Source organism: Leuciscus leuciscus, assembly GCF_965113295.1.
Source record: "Leuciscus leuciscus genome assembly, chromosome: 1".
Lineage (NCBI taxonomy): Eukaryota > Metazoa > Chordata > Actinopteri > Cypriniformes > Leuciscidae > Leuciscus > Leuciscus leuciscus.
In genome coordinates, this window is record NC_138725.1 from 36,710,909 (window position 1) to 36,716,908 (window position 6,000).

General features: G+C 41.4%; 1 long non-coding RNA gene across 5 annotated transcripts in view; it reads right to left on the reverse strand.

The window, feature by feature from the left end:
- LOC309495383 overlaps positions 1 to 5,782 on the reverse strand; it is a 29,289-nt gene extending 23,507 nt beyond the window's left edge. For 3 of the 5 annotated variants that reach the window (XR_014204645.1, XR_014204646.1, XR_014204647.1), the window contains exon 1: positions 3,683 to 5,782. This is a non-coding gene — a long non-coding RNA (uncharacterized lncRNA). The remainder of the gene's footprint in view (positions 1 to 3,682) is intronic. The other 2 variants (XR_014204648.1, XR_014204649.1) reach the window with 2 other exon arrangements.
- Between the last annotated feature and the right edge of the window lie 218 nt (positions 5,783 to 6,000).

Sequence of the window (6,000 nt, forward strand, 5' to 3'; positions counted from 1 at the left end):
CTGTTTATGCTCACTGAAGACATAACTGAATGTGTTTAAGTTAAAAAGACCCCAAGAGGGACATTTTGACATTTTTAATAGTGAAAATAGTGAAAATAGTGAAAGCGACATGTGAAGGCCAAGTATGGTAACCTATACTCGGAATTTGTCCTCTGTATTTAAACCATCCTAGTTACTGCACACACATTAGGAGTAGTGAACACACACACACACACACTGCAAACCGTGGACACACACACACAGCCGGAGCAGTGGGCAGCCATTTTGCTGTGGCGCCCGGGGAGCGATTGGCGGTTCGGTGTCTTGCTCAAGTAATTTCCTGCCGGTACTGGAATGGAACCAGCAACCTTTGGGTTACAAGTCAGACTCGCTAACCATTAGCTCACGACTGCCCCTGTGTATTTATCCTTTCAAGCGCACTCCCAAAGCCCAAAGTAGCCTGTACTTTTATCTCCATCTTGAATCGCGCAGACAGAAAGCGATTGTTGAACAGCGTCTCTTTCACATCTCAATACGCTTTTACACGTGGCGTTACATGCTTCGACTGATTTGGATGTTACGTACGGGTGACAGCGCGCCGCTTTAAAAGTAAGGAACGAAAATCGTTGGAAGCCAAAATCCAAACCGAAACTAAAACACAGCCCTAAATAATTCTTGAGAGCAAGGGGGACCCCGAGGGTTCGGGGCCCTACGCAACTTGCATACTTTGGGCCCTATTTTAAGGATCCAAGCGCATGGTCTAAAGCGTCCGAATCCACTTTTGCTAGTTTAACGACAGGAAAAATGGTCGGTGCGCCCGGCGCATGGTCTAAAAGGGTTGTCCCTATTCTCTTAACAAGTAATGGGTGTGTTTTGGGCATAACGTGCAATAAACCAATCAGAGTCTCATCTCCCATTCCCTTTTAAAGCCAGTTGCGCTCGCGCCATGGCGGAATTTGATAGTGGAAAGACTGAACGCTTCTCTAGTGAGGAAACGTGAGGTTAAAGCGCGCAAGCAGACCATCTACAGGACAAGCCGGATTCCACCATATCTTTATGTACACAATATTAATATTTTACATTGTAATCCTTTTATTTTTAATATTTGGCTGGTTTGTGTGCTGCTGCGCGTCCCTGTGTGTAGTGACCATCTTTCCGTCGAGGAAATACATTTGACGCGTGTTCCATAAACTTAATTTATTTCTTTTGCAAACAATCGTAAGTTCGTAAAGCAAATAAAGGAAATCAGAGACTGATCAAATTTCTCACACGGTCTTAAAACTGTGTCCCTTTCCCCCATTGGCCACACCCTCACCTGACTACCGTCTAATCAAAACACTCTGACATCATAGGTACAGCCCACCTCTTTACATTATTAAAGGAAAACAGAAACGTACAAAAATACACAACATTTCAACAAAATTATTCACAGGCTCTTACACTGTGTGTGTAATAAGCAGTGTGTATAAGAGTGTACGCGCGTTGTGGACCCGCCTATAGGAACACATTACTAATGTACCCTTTAAATAACAAAAAAATATTGCGCGATTGACTTGGCGCAGTCTATTTCTGTTGCCTCAAAATAGCAACGCGCCAACAATGCGCCTGAACACACCTCGTTTTCAGACCAGCAGCCCATGGGCAAACAGATGGGCACAAATTAATTTGCTATTTAAACGTGAAAATTATATCTGCGTCAGGCTGAAACTAGCAAAAAACACTTGTCTCGCCTGGCGCTGCATTGCCCCGGGTGTATGATAGGGCCCGAAGTGTGTGGGGAGGACCGACACTGGCCTTAGTCTAGCATTTGTTGAGCGCCCACATAGCTACAGTAAACTTCATAACCTGAAAGTTGATGAAAACATAATGTGATGCACTTACTACCTAAGATGCTGCCGTTCTAATGCCGGACAAAACACGCATATGTCCAAAATTCGCTGGTCAAAAACGTTCTTCTTCATATTGTGTAAATGCACACGTTGTATAGAAATGCTATTTTTAATTAGTTTTTTTAATCATTTTAGTTATGCAGTTTAATAATGAATGTTCTTGTTTAGCCTCCCGGAGCTGTTTTCCTGCACGGACTTCCTCCGCCTGAGGAATGCAGCAGACAGCCAGAGAGGAAAGTACATCGGGCCATTATCGTAGGGACCGGAGCCATCGGGAGGGGAAAGAGAGAGCGGCAGACGAGGGTACGAAACAGTAGCGCGCTGTGTGCTGCATGGCCTGCTGGGAACGCCGCATTTTAGCGGACAACCTTTCAGCCCACGGAGCAGCGACTCCTGCTAATGAGCCATCGAGACACGGGCTGCTGGCATGAGACTGCAAAACACACACACACACACACACAAATGCAATGACAAGGCCTGGATTTGCATGCATCCCACCCTGAGATCGCATTAATAATCTCTCTCTCTCTCTCTCTCTCTCTCTCTCTCTATCTCCAATCAGCCCAGTTGCTGAATAATACAAAGCAAACACTGACCTACTTTTACACACAGGGAACATGCGAGAAGTAAAGCCAGGACTGGATTGGGCTAGAAGAGCTGGACTGGAGCAAGAGCGGAGAGAGAAAGAGAGGAGGAGCAGAGCATTAATCTCTGCTAGTTCAACTGGGGTTAGATCGATGACAGACGCTCAGGTGCGATAGATAGGCCCGTATAGGGGACAAGAATGCATGTCTTTTCTGCTGAAAACACCCAGTCAGGGCCACCAAGTCGCGATTCCACACATCAATTTGCGAACCACACAACATTAATTCTCTTTCAAACAAGCATGTACGTCTTTTTAGCATCTACAGGTGGCTTTGATATAAATTAAACTATTATTTATTGTTATTTAAGTGCATGATGAAAATAATTCATGATCCAATTCATGATAACACATTTCATTTCATGTGCATAGAAATAATATATATATTGATTGCAACAATAGTGTACAGTCAAACCAAAAATTATTCAGACACCAAATATAATTTTTGATATTTATTTTACTAGTGGGTGTATAGTTCATTTATGTAAGTGAGGATAGCAAAATAAAGTAAAAAGTGACACATTATACCCAAAAATTCCTCATACAGTGACTACCAGTAAAATGTATAAAAATTTGGGACCAAATATTATTCGGACACTTTGACCTGACCATGTTTTGCTGAAGTGTTTTTTCTTTAATTGCTAATGCGACCTTTTTACACCACAGACTGAACAAAATTAAGCATTGCTTGGTAATTGGTTGAGCTGAATGTGTATTATCTAATTGTGTAGTTAAATTTAACAGCTGACAGATATTCAACATAATTCATGTGTGAGACAGTCTAACAGAAGGATGGACAAAACCAGTGAAATATCAACTGATCTGATAACTCTGAGTTCTTGTCATATTTTATTACCGTTTTCTAAACTATAGCGAATAAACTTTGATAATGTGAGAAATGTTGAAGGTGTCTGAATAGATTTAGGTTTGACTGTATGTTTAAAAACACTAAAAAGACTGTATGTTTAAAAACACAAATCACATCAAATCCAGCACGTGATGGTGCTAAGATGATGCATCCAAGATGTCATGTTTGGCAAAAAAGTGCTTAATTTTAATTAAATGAACATCACAATGTAATGTAAATCGTAATGGTCCCACAAACTGGCTTCATTTTCTCTCAAGCCAACTATAATTGTTTTTTCCTCTTGATTTTGTGGCTATATCTAACCTGGACATGGTTTCACGAATCTCCAGCGGTCAGTGGATTGCAGTCCGTCTCTCGCTCCGGGTTTTCCGAGTGTTGGTAATGTGATTAAACACGGAGGCACCCAGAATACCACAGGCAGGAGGGCCTCTCCTTTCCTAGAGGCCAGTCTCGTATCCTCCTCTCGCTTGCTTGCTCGCTGTGAAACACACACACACACACACACACACACACACAGAACGGGCCTTCATGCATATGTCAGATCCACACACACTTTTTTACCCCTGCCTCTCGTTGATTTCCATGCAGGAGGTGGGTATTTTCCATTGCATGCCAGGCAGACAAGATCAGACAGGCTCGTTCCACTGCCCCGAAGCCAAAACACATCCCTGGATCCGAACGCCACAGATCCGGCAGCTTTCCAGTGGGCCTCCAAAGTCTTTTCAACTTTTCTGTCGGCCGTCATGCTGAGAGAGAGACTTGGCAGATTTGCTTCGACAAATCGTCAGGAACAGGCCGACAGATAAACGAGGTTTTAAATGATTCTGTGAAACACTGAACGAATGCATCTCAGACACTGCAGCCAACATCATCATGAGATGTTGACATTAGACCTGGAAATCAAACCGCAAACGACACCTTTTCCCCTCGCTTTGAACGATTAAACAAAGACAAATCAACGAGTTTCTAACAGATCAGTCTGTAGGGAATACAAAATCAGTTTTTCCTAGACCGCTGCGAGATCTAAAACTGAGACTTTTTACTCAAGTCTCCTGTTTCTCAGATGCAGAAAAAACCCTAGTAATCTCCCATGTGTCTGCAAGGGTTTCAGAAGAGACGTCGAAAATGTCTGGGGTCCGTTCTTTGAACCTGATGATGATGTGACAGATGCCAGATCTTCTAATCATGATTGATCTCTGCCTAATTTGGTTCTTCAAAAAATATATATATCTGGATTAAGTTGTCTGATATTACTGCGTGTTCATTGGAAAGCATACATATCGATACCTGAAACCCTGATCAGCAATGCAATGATTGGCTGGCATCAAGACAGCAACGTAATGGCATCATATAATTAAAAAAGAAACGGCCAAGCAGGAAAACAGGGTGCTCTTATTAAGATAAGACATTAGCAATGGCTGGGACAGCCTTTCACCTTTAAAAAGACGCAGTCTAATCTTGTTTATGTGGAATAAGCTTCTCCTGATCAGGTTTAAGCTTATGGACCTGTTGCTCAGACAGCAACTCCAGGATGAGCTTCGAAGAACCTGTCAAATCCTCAACAGTAAAACTGAGAAATCCAGGTATGAAGAATGGACCACCTGAGCTGTTCTTCACATTCATTTTGACTCTCTAGACTCTTACATGACAACAACTGACTCATCCGGTTCTATTTCACCTTTCCTTTTTATTTTTATTCCAAACGGAATCTTGGTAGAACATCTGAGACAAAGTAACTCAACGCTGGAATACACTACACGGCTTTTAGAATCAGAACAGATTTCATTTTCCAACTTACAGTATAAAAAAAATAAAATAAAAAAACTGAGCATCATACACTTAATGACTGAAGATCACACACTACCAGACTTTAAGTCATTCTTAAACAATTCTCAACAGGAACATGTGCCTCGATGCAAGGAGACGCATGACAAATGCAAACAATGTGTTCTCAAATAATTAAACAAGCTTGATATCCTCTAACTGGACATAATCAAAGTCTGAGGCAATCATACATTATGTGATCTTTCTGTGAAATCTCTCAACACCGACTAGCATTGATGCGTCCAGCAGACTGAAAAATAGAAATCTGTGAGTTTAGCAGCAGCCAGCTCCAACAGTTCAATTCAGTTAGGAATCCTGAACACCTTGCGTAGCTGGATCAGGTGTGTTTCAGGGTTGGAACCACTGCTTTAGATGAGAATAAATGAACATACTACATTTAATCTCCTGCATTAAACTTGAACTGGTTTTAATAACGACAATACTGTCTTCTGTAGAGCTGCTTATAGCTGAACTTTACACTGTCTGAATCAACATTAAACTTGAGCTGAATAATGACACTAGTGTCTGTTTAGAGCAGCTTTACAGCGGAATTTGAATTTATTTTTATCATATTTGTAGTTTGCATAATTGATTCTGTTATTTTCCCGTTTATCACAGTGAAACTGCTTTTGAAACTATCTGTATTGTATAAAGCGCTATAGAAATGAAGGTGACTTGACTACATTATGAAAGAGCAGTAAGATTAAATCATAAATGATTTCTCTTTAAGGTCTTAAATGTTTCTCCTAGACAGCAATGAGATTAAATAGGAAAGCACATGATGACTTCTACTGAAA